Below are 10,835 nucleotides of genomic sequence, written 5' to 3' on the forward strand. Positions count from 1 at the left end.
TCTATTTAAGAAAGAGTGCAATACATGTTTTTAATTTATTGAAAAAATAAGAATTGTGTGAAAGAATCGTGATCTCAATTCTTAGGGAGAAAAATCGTGATTCACATTGTAGCAAGAATCGTGCAGCGGCCCTACTGGCTTGTCTGTGTCTCCATTGACCACAAAGGTTGCCTTGTGTGTCTCCACGTGTTTTAAAAGCACAGTTACTGTTAAGAAAGCCTGAGGACAAGGCGGTTAGGTGGCCGAGCGGAGATTGCGTTCGTCACCAACCCCGGAGCTGTGAGCTGGATTCACCTGTTCGAATCCAGCTCACAGCTCTGGGGTTGTCACCAGCTTGGCTGGCCGTCTGCACTAATACAATTGGCTGTATTAGAGGGTGGGAGAAGCTGGCGGGGTGGGTCAGGGTCATTGTAAACAGCGACTCCTACAGTTCGGTCGGGGCGCCTGCTAAGCGCGGATAGGACTTGAGGGGGATAGTGTGATCCTCCCACACGCTACGCCCTCTCGATGAGAATCCGCACTGCCAGGTGAAAAGAAGCAGTGATTGGCTGGACGTGTGTCGGAGGAAGCACGTGGTAGCCTCCACTCTCCCAGATGATCTGACTGTGGGGGGTAAGTGCGCAGCGACCAGGAAGGGACTGGGAATTGGCATACGACTAACATTGGGATGGGAGAAAATCTGAGGAAAAATGGAGGGGGAAAAAGACCAAAAAAAAAAAAAAAGAGGAAAGCCTGAGGACATCAACACACTGAGTTCAACACACTGAGTTCAACACACTGACTCAAACAGACTGAGTCACACATACCGGATCTCCTCTCTGGTAAACAAGAATACCCTGAAGACTCTGGCAGGAGCACTCATTCAAGGGTACTACGACTATGCTTGCACCTCATGGTACCAAAGCACCTCAAAGGCACTAAAAACAAGATTACAAACATCACAAAACAAACTGGTCAGACTACTGCTTGACCTTACTCCTAGAACCCACCTCACCCCTGCCCATTTTGACAACCTAGGATGGCTTAGAGTAGAGGACAGAGTACAGCAACTTGCAATGGGCCTGTTCTACAAGATACACTACACCACTAAGATACCCATGTACATGTCGAAATACTTCCTAAAGGTCAGTGAATTCCACGACCACAACACCAGAGGGAGTTCCACAAATCATGTTCAACCCAGATGCGGCACAAACAAGGGTCTAAACATGTTTCGCAATTATGCCACATCAATGTGGAACGCCCTACCCACAGCCGTAATTTTTTTTAAATCCCTACAGTACCCACCTTAAAAAAAACGCTCTCAAAGAGCACCTATGGGAGGCTGCAATTCGAAACTGGTCCCTGTAAATGTCTGAACCCCCCTCCCACCCCCTCCTAATGTACAGTTCCCTCCCCCTCGTATGTATATATTTACTGTTAGGATCTCTTATACAGTACTGTATATTTGCATATCTTGTATGTCACAAAATCAAATGTAACAGTACTGCATATCTGTATGTCATAAATGTCATGATTAGTTTAGATTAGATTCGATTTTTATATCTGTATATCTGTATATTGTGTATGTCATAAATGTCATTATGAATTGAAAATGGGGGACCCTGATGTAAACAAGATGAAAGTATTTCTCTGGTCTGCATCCCCTTAATAATTGTGTGTATTGAGCTGTACTGTACCCATTCTGCAATCTGTTCATTAAAGTTTTCAATCAATCAATCAATCAATCAAACCTTCATACCAGCAGCCATCAGGCTCCACAACAGTGGGCAGGGACTGCTGCCAGACATCCAACTACAACTACTAGGAACCTAAAAAGGACAATAACACTACCTTAAGTTATGCATACTGTACGCTTATGTGAATACTGTATATTTCAGTTAGTTAGTTAGTTAATATTGACTTGTTATATTGTTTACACTGCTTGTTTTTTACCAACTGTACCTCCCCCTCCCCCATGCTGCTATGATGCCTGAATTTCAACCAAGGGGATCAATAAAGGAATATCTTATCTTATCTTATCTTACTGAGTCCAACACACTGCTAGCTAACAGGGCTAGCTGTTCCATCAGGCTACTACAGTCATGTTAACGTTGAATCAGTTAGCTGTTAGCTGCCGTTAGCATGACAGCCTACATTTACCTTGCATCTGTCAAACCTCCTGCTAGCTAACAGGGCTAGCTGTTCCATCAGGCTAATGATGTTAAGTTAGCTGTTAGCTGCCGTTAGTATGACAGCCTAGTACGTTTACCTTGTATCTGTCAAACATCCTGCTGGTTGTGTTTTAATAAAGTGAACCGTTCAATAGAAGAATGTATTATTATTATTATTATTATTATTTATTATTACTATTTAATAGTCCTGCCTGTCTGTCGGTGTCATAGTTACTCACTGTCTGTCGGTTTGTTGACATCAGCTGCTTCCTGACAGTTCGCAGTGAAACCAACCAACCTGTCTCGAGCTCCGGGCCGCGTGAATACTTTCGACAACAAATGTTTGTTTCCGCGTGCGAGTTTTGCGCTCTGATTGGCCAGGTCATGTGACATGTGCGCCAATCGTGGGACAGCAAGTTCTGCGTCTATTTCCGGGTCTAACAGCCTGCAAACTACCTGGCGTTCTATCGCCATGCTCTAAGACAAACTCTAACCTTAACCAACTTCGAGCTTAACCAGTGTAGACACTTGCGGTCCTACGATTGGGCGTACATGTCACATGACCAGAAATGACCTGGCCAATCAGAGACGCGGAAACAAACATTTGTTGTCTAAAGTATTCAGGCCTCCGGCGTTGAATGGAAGAAGACTGACGTGATTTACAGCCAATAGGAAAGCGCAGTTTTGTGGCGCTGACCACAAAAGGTTTTAAGGCAATAAAACCAACGACGAGCTCCTTTCCCAGAGGCTAAAAATATACTTCCAAGGAGAGACCAGAGCTACAGCGACCTCTACTGGAGTCCTCTGGCACCACAACATCCTGCGAAACCTGACTTTACTACACACTCAACATTTATTTACATTTCATCATGTTTGTAAATATGTCAGTAAAACACATACAGGCATATATCCATATCTGTCTGAATATACAGTATATATAGTATATACAGTATATTTTATAGTATATACAGTATATTTTATACTGTCTGTGTTTTTACATATTTTTCCTGTACTGTTTACACAGTGTTTGCTCATGTACCCGTATTCCAATGTGGATTCGTCCATACATGGCAATACAAATCTTTGACTTTTTGACTTTGATAATCCTAACCATATAATCCTATCCACATTTCATCAGACTCGGTGTGTGTGTGTGTGTGTGTGTGTGTGTGTGTGTGTGTGTGTGTGTGTGTGTGTGTGTGTGTGTGTGTGTGTGTGTGCGTGTGTGTGTGTGTGTGTTCCTGTGTGTCGCCCATCTTGCATGTATGTGTGTCAATCTGCATGACAATTAAATACTTCTTCTTCTATCCACTAACCTTCTTACTGTCTTATATACTACCATGCACTCTTCCTACTCTACTAATAGTCTTTACTATTATGCACTCATCATCACTACAGCAACCAAGTCTCAGCACTTTTATGAACATGTTACTCAGCTGATAGAGTTGTACCCTTCCTTCGTTCTGACCTGTCGTACAGAACGTGTAAGTCGCTTTGGATAAAAGCGTTCAGCTAAATGACTAAATGTAAATATAATAATAATAATAATAATAATAATAATAATAATAATAATAATAATAATAATAATAATAATAATAATAATAATAATAATAATAATAATAATAATAATAATAATAATAATAATATCTTAAATTTATATAATATAAATATATATCCATTATAAACTAACAGGTAAATTGCAGTGTGCAGTACATGGTGTTTGCCACCAGGGGGTAGGCCAGTCAGTCTACCTGGAGATCAAGGATTCTTTCTCACCAGTCACCATACTAGAAATTGAAATCCACACTCATTACTACAAGTCTACAAACTATTTATACTTTTACCAGACTATCTTGGTATTTCTACTTATACCAGACTACTATTTTATGTTTGCATTTCTACTTTTACCAGACTATTATTCTATCTTGGTATTTCTACTTTTACCAGAGTACTATTCTGTCTTGGTATTTCTACTTTTACCAAAGTACTATTCTGTCTTGGTATTTCTACTTTTACCAGAGTACTATTCTGTCTTGGTATTTCTATGTTTACCAAAGTACTTTTCTATCTTGGTATTTCTACTTATACCAGACTACTATTTTATGTTTGCATTTCTACTTTTACCAGACTATTATTCTATCTTGGTATTTCTACTTTTACCAGAGTACTATTCTGTCTTGGTATTTCTACTTTTACCAAAGTACTATTCTGTCTTGGTATTTCTACTTTTACCAGAGTACTATTCTGGAGTACTATTCTGTCTTGGTATTTCTACTTTTACCAAAGTACTATTCTGTCTGGGTATTTCGACTTTTACCAAAGTACTATTCTGTCTTGGTATTTCTACTTTTACCAAAGTACTATTCTGTCTTGGTATTTCTATGTTTACCAGAGTACTATTCTGTCTTGGTATTTCTACTTTGACCAGAGTACTATTCTGTCTTGGTATTTCTACTTTTACCAGAGTACTATTCTGTCTTGGTATTTCTATTTTGACCAGAGTACTATTCTGTCTTGGTATTTCTACTTTTACCAAAGTACTATTCTGTCTTGGTATTTCTACTTTTACCAAAGTACTATTCTGTCTTGGTATTTCTACTTTTACCAAAGTACTATTCTGTCTTGGTATTTCTATGTTTACCAGAGTACTATTCTGTCTTGGTATTTCTACTTTTACCAGAGTACTATTCTGTCTTGGTATTTCTACTTTTACCAAAGTACTATTCTGTCTTGGTATTTCTACTTTTACCAAAGTACTATTCTGTCTTGGTATTTCTACTTTTACCAGAGTACTATTCTGTCTTGGTATTTCTATTTTGACCAAAGTACTATTCTGTCTTGGTATTTCTACTTTTACCAGAGTACTATTCTGTCTTGGTATTTCTACTTTTACCAGAGTACTATTCTGTCTTGGTATTTCTACTTTTACCAGAGTACTATTCTGTCTTGGTATTTCTACTTTGACCAGAGTACTATTCTGTCTTGGACAAAATGGCATCCAATGTAATAAAAAAAGTCAACCAACGAACGCGATTCTTGTACCGGATCTCCTCTCTGGTAAACAAGAATACCCTGAAGACTCTAGCAGGAGCACTCATTCAAGGGTACTACGACTATGCTTGCACCTCATGGTACCAAAGCACCTCAAAGGCACTAAAAAACAAATTACAAACATCTCAAAACAAGCTAGTCAGACTACTACTTGACCTGACTCCTAGAACCCACCTCACCCCTGCCCACTTTGACAACCTAGGATGGCTTAGAGTAGACGACAGAGTACAGCAACTTGCAATGGGCCTGGTCTACAAGATACACTACGCGACCAAGGTACCCATGTACATGTCAAAATACTTCCCAAAGGTCAGTGAATACCACGATCACAACACCAGAGGGAGCTCCACAAATCATGTAAAACCCAGATTCGGCTCAAACAAGGGACTAAACACGTTTCGCAATTATGCCACATCAATGTGGAACGCCCTGCCTAAAGCTGTAAAGGAATGTGAATCACTACCCACCTTCAAAAACACTCTCAAAAAACACCTACGTGAGACTGCAATTCGAAACTGGCCCCTACAAATGTCCTAACCTAGTTGTACAGTAAATTACCAAGTAAGGCTTTGTCAATATTCCAATGTACAGTGTAAAATGTGTGTTTGTCCCCTACCCCCCCCCCCCCCCCCCCACCTCCAATGTACAGCCCTCACCCAACCCACCCAACCCCACCCCACCCAACCAACCTCCTCCAATGTACAGTTTCTACGCCAAATGTATATACACTCCTTTTCTGGACACTTTTGTATCACAAACAGTACTGTATTTGCAAATCTGATATGTCATAAATGTATAGATGTAGCAGTACTGTCTATCTGTATGTCATGTATGTCATATATGTTATGATGAATTGAAAATGGGGGACCCTGATGTAAACAAGACGAAAGTCTTTCTCTGGTCTGTATCCCCTTAACAATTGTATGTATTGAGCTGTACTGTACTGTACCCATTCTGCAATCTGTTAATAAACTTTTCAATCAATCAATCAATCAATGGTATTTCTACTTTTACCAGAGTACTATTCTGTCTTGGTATTTCTATTTTGACCAAAGTACTATTCTGTCTTGGTATTTCTACTTTTACCAAAGTACTATTCTGTCTTGGTATTTCTACTTTTACCAGAGTACTATTCTGTCTTGGTATTTCTACTTTTACCAAAGTACTATTCTGTCTTGGTATTTCTACTTTTACCAGAGTACTATTCTGTCTTGGTATTTCTATTTTGACCAAAGTACTATTCTGTCTTGGTATTTCTACTTTTACCAGACTACAATTCTATTTTGGTATTTCTACTTTTACCAGAGTACTATTCTGTTTTGGTATTTCTACTTTTACCAAAGCACTATTCTGTCTTGGTATTTCTACTTTTACCAAAGTACTATTCTGTCTTGGTATTTCTACTTTTACCAGAGTATTATTCTGTTTTGGTATTTCTACTTTTACCAAAGTACTATTAAAAGTACTATTCTGTCTTGGTATTTCTACTTTTACCAGAGTACTATTCTGTCTTGGTATTTCTATTTTGACCAAAGTACTATTCTGTCTTGGTATTTCTACTTTTACCAGAGTACTATTCTGTCTTGGTATTTCTACTTTTACCAGAGTACTATTCTGTCTTGGTATTTCTACTTTGACCAGAGTACTATTCTGTCTTGGACAAAATGGCATCCAATGTAATAAAAAAAGTCAACCAACGAACGCGATTCTTGTACCGGATCTCCTCTCTGGTAAACAAGAATACCCTGAAGACTCTAGCAGGAGCACTCATTCAAGGGTACTACGACTATGCTTGCACCTCATGGTACCAAAGCACCTCAAAGGCACTAAAAAACAAATTACAAACATCTCAAAACAAGCTAGTCAGACTACTACTTGACCTGACTCCTAGAACCCACCTCACCCCTGCCCACTTTGACAACCTAGGATGGCTTAGAGTAGACGACAGAGTACAGCAACTTGCAATGGGCCTGGTCTACAAGATACACTACGCGACCAAGGTACCCATGTACATGTCAAAATACTTCCCAAAGGTCAGTGAATACCACGATCACAACACCAGAGGGAGCTCCACAAATCATGTAAAACCCAGATTCGGCTCAAACAAGGGACTAAACACGTTTCGCAATTATGCCACATCAATGTGGAACGCCCTGCCTAAAGCTGTAAAGGAATGTGAATCACTACCCACCTTCAAAAACACTCTCAAAAAACACCTACGTGAGACTGCAATTCGAAACTGGCCCCTACAAATGTCCTAACCTAGTTGTACAGTAAATTACCAAGTAAGGCTTTGTCAATATTCCAATGTACAGTGTAAAATGTGTGTTTGTCCCCTACCCAACCCCCCCCCCCCCACCTCCAATGTACAGCCCTCACCCAACCCACCCAACCCCACCCCACCCAACAATTGTATGTATTGAGCTGTACTGTACTGTACCCATTCTGCAATCTGTTAATAAACTTTTCAATCAATCAATCAATCAATCAATGGTATTTCTACTTTTACCAGAGTACTATTCTGTCTTGGTATTTCTATTTTGACCAAAGTACTATTCTGTCTTGGTATTTCTACTTTTACCAAAGTACTATTCTGTCTTGGTATTTCTACTTTTACCAGAGTACTATTCTGTCTTGGTATTTCTACTTTTACCAAAGTACTATTCTGTCTTGGTATTTCTACTTTTACCAGAGTACTATTCTGTCTTGGTATTTCTATTTTGACCAAAGTACTATTCTGTCTTGGTATTTCTACTTTTACCAGACTACAATTCTATTTTGGTATTTCTACTTTTACCAGAGTACTATTCTGTTTTGGTATTTCTACTTTTACCAAAGCACTATTCTGTCTTGGTATTTCTACTTTTACCAAAGTACTATTCTGTCTTGGTATTTCTACTTTTACCAGAGTATTATTCTGTTTTGGTATTTCTACTTTTACCAAAGTACTATTAAAAGTACTATTCTGTCTTGGTATTTCTACTTTTACCAGAGTACTATTCTGTCTTGGTATTTCTATTTTGACCAAAGTACTATTCTGTCTTGGTATTTCTACTTTTACCAGAGTACTATTCTGTCTTGGTATTTCTACTTTTACCAGAGTACTATTCTGTCTTGGTATTTCTACTTTTACCAGAGTACTATTCTGTCTTGGTATTTCTACTTTGACCAGAGTACTATTCTGTCTTGGACAAAATGGCATCCAATGTAATGGGGGACCCTGATGTAAACAAGACGAAAGTCTTTCTCTGGTCTGTATCCCCTTAACAATTGTATGTATTGAGCTGTACTGTACTGTACCCATTCTGCAATCTGTTAATAAACTTTTCAATCAATCAATCAATCAATCAATGGTATTTCTACTTTTACCAGAGTACTATTCTGTCTTGGTATTTCTATTTTGACCAAAGTACTATTCTGTCTTGGTATTTCTACTTTTACCAAAGTACTATTCTGTCTTGGTATTTCTACTTTTACCAGAGTACTATTCTGTCTTGGTATTTCTACTTTTACCAAAGTACTATTCTGTCTTGGTATTTCTACTTTTACCAGAGTACTATTCTGTCTTGGTATTTCTATTTTGACCAAAGTACTATTCTGTCTTGGTATTTCTACGTTTACCAGACTACAATTCTATTTTGGTATTTCTACTTTTACCAGAGTACTATTCTGTTTTGGTATTTCTACTTTTACCAAAGCACTATTCTGTCTTGGTATTTCTACTTTTACCAAAGTACTATTCTGTCTTGGTATTTCTACTTTTACCAGATTATTATTCTGTTTTGGTATTTCTACTTTTACCAAAGTACTATTAAAAGTACTATTCTGTCTTGGTATTTCTACTTTTACCAGAGTACTATTCTTTTATTTTACTATTGACAACCTAGGATGGCTTAGAGTAGACGACAGAGTACAGCAACTTGCAATAGGCCTGGTCTACAAGATACACTACGCGACCAAGGTACCCATGTACATGTCAAAATACTTCCCAAAGGTCAGTGAATACCACAACCAGAGGGAGCTCCACAAATCATGTTAAACCCAGATTCGGCTCAAACAAGGGACTAAACACGTTTCGCAATTATGCCACATCAATGTGGAACGCCCTACCCAAAGCTGTAAAGGAATGTGAATCACTACCCACTTTCAAAACCACTCTCAAAAAACACCTGACGGGGTGAAAAAAGTAGAGATAGTTGGTATGCTTTGCCGAAGTAACGCACTCTTTCTGTCCCTTTCCTGTTTAGATTTTAACTTAGCAGCTCCGCTTTCCCACCGTTTAACTTTTTTATCCATGTTTTTTGAGTATCATATGATCATACAGTACTACTCGAGTCTTAGCCTACTTGATCAACTTGCACGTGCAATTCTCGTGATCAGTGGTCACCTGACCTGACAGTGACCCCTGGACCTGGACGTCAGTGTCACGTAGACTCAACGTCTCTCACCCCTCATTATCAAACAATCAATCATATTTTTATTTGCAATACAACATTTTTTATAAAAATAGATAGAGAAGAGATGAGATGATACTAGTAGTCACTATAGATGCTGTGAAAGTAAACGCTGGATGAGGATCTGATTATATATATATTTTTTTCGTATCTCTTTAATTTTTTTTACTAGTGTGTAGTGGAGGCCCCTAGTCGCGTTATTTTTAAACCTAGCCGCATTTCTGGCAAGACGCTCTCTGATTGGCCGACGCCTGTTTCTACACTCGTTAAGCTTAGGCACTCTTTCGAAGTTGGTTAAGGTTAGTTTGTCTTAGAGCGTGACGGCAAGTTCTTTCGACGGCTAAGCTTAGGCACTCTTTCGAAGTTGGTTACGGTTAGAGTTTGTCTTAGAGCATAGCGATAGAATGCCAGGTAGTTTGCAGGCTGTTCGACGCGGAAATGGGCAAAGACACAGCTCGTCACGCGATTGGGCAAACATGTCAGTGGCCAATCAGAGAGCGTCAGTCAGTGCCAATCAGAGAGCGTCTGCCAGAAATGCGGCTTGGTTTAGAAATAACGCCCCCTAGTCACTAGGGGGAGCTCGATGATATCCGCTATCAGCACCGGCGGGTCTCTGCTGTCTGTCATGAATAATGATCCCAATCTGCCTTATTCGTGTCGGGCTGTGTCTATTATTTTACCAACGGATTTCCAGTTACGCGTTCGCGTTCTGCAATCTGATTGGCCACTGACGTTTCTTAGGCGACTCTTTCAAAGTTGGTTAAGGTTAGAGTATGGAATCAGGGCTGGTGTTCTATCGCCTTGCTCTAAGACAAACTCTAACCTTAACCAAATTCGAAAGAGTGCCTAAGCTTAACCGGTGAAAGAAAGAGGCGTCACACGTCAGTGGCCAATCAGAGCGCAGAACGCGAACGCGGAACTGGAAATCCGTTAGTAAAAGTATTCAGGCGTCGGGGCTGGGATGTGGAGATGCAAGTTTTGACTTTTTATTGCTGTTTTTACCTCAAACGGAAAACCTCAAACTCTTATGAAGAGGAGAAAAAATACTCAAGATTAGCCACTTGCAGACGGCAGGGTGTGACGTACTGTATATTTTAGTTGATGAAATATTTTTGTTGACTAAATATTTTAGTTGATGAAATATGTTTTCATTTCAGTGTCACAGTATGACATCGAT

General features: G+C 39.3%; 1 protein-coding gene across 3 annotated transcripts in view; it reads right to left on the minus strand.

The window, feature by feature from the left end:
* ppip5k1a (diphosphoinositol pentakisphosphate kinase 1a) overlaps positions 1-2,443 on the minus strand; it is a 134,479-nt gene extending 132,036 nt beyond the window's left edge. For 2 of the 3 annotated variants that reach the window (XM_084308948.1, XM_084308946.1), the window contains exon 1: positions 2,393-2,443. The gene's annotated coding sequence lies outside the window, so the exon portion shown is untranslated. Of the gene's footprint in view, positions 1-2,251; positions 2,366-2,392 lie in introns of those variants that run through there. The other variant, XM_084308947.1, reaches the window with a different exon arrangement.
* Positions 2,444-10,835: the final 8,392 nt, after the last annotated feature.

Source organism: Notolepis coatsorum (genome assembly GCF_963971535.1).
Source record: "Notolepis coatsorum genome assembly, chromosome: 2".
NCBI lineage: Eukaryota > Metazoa > Chordata > Actinopteri > Aulopiformes > Paralepididae > Notolepis > Notolepis coatsorum.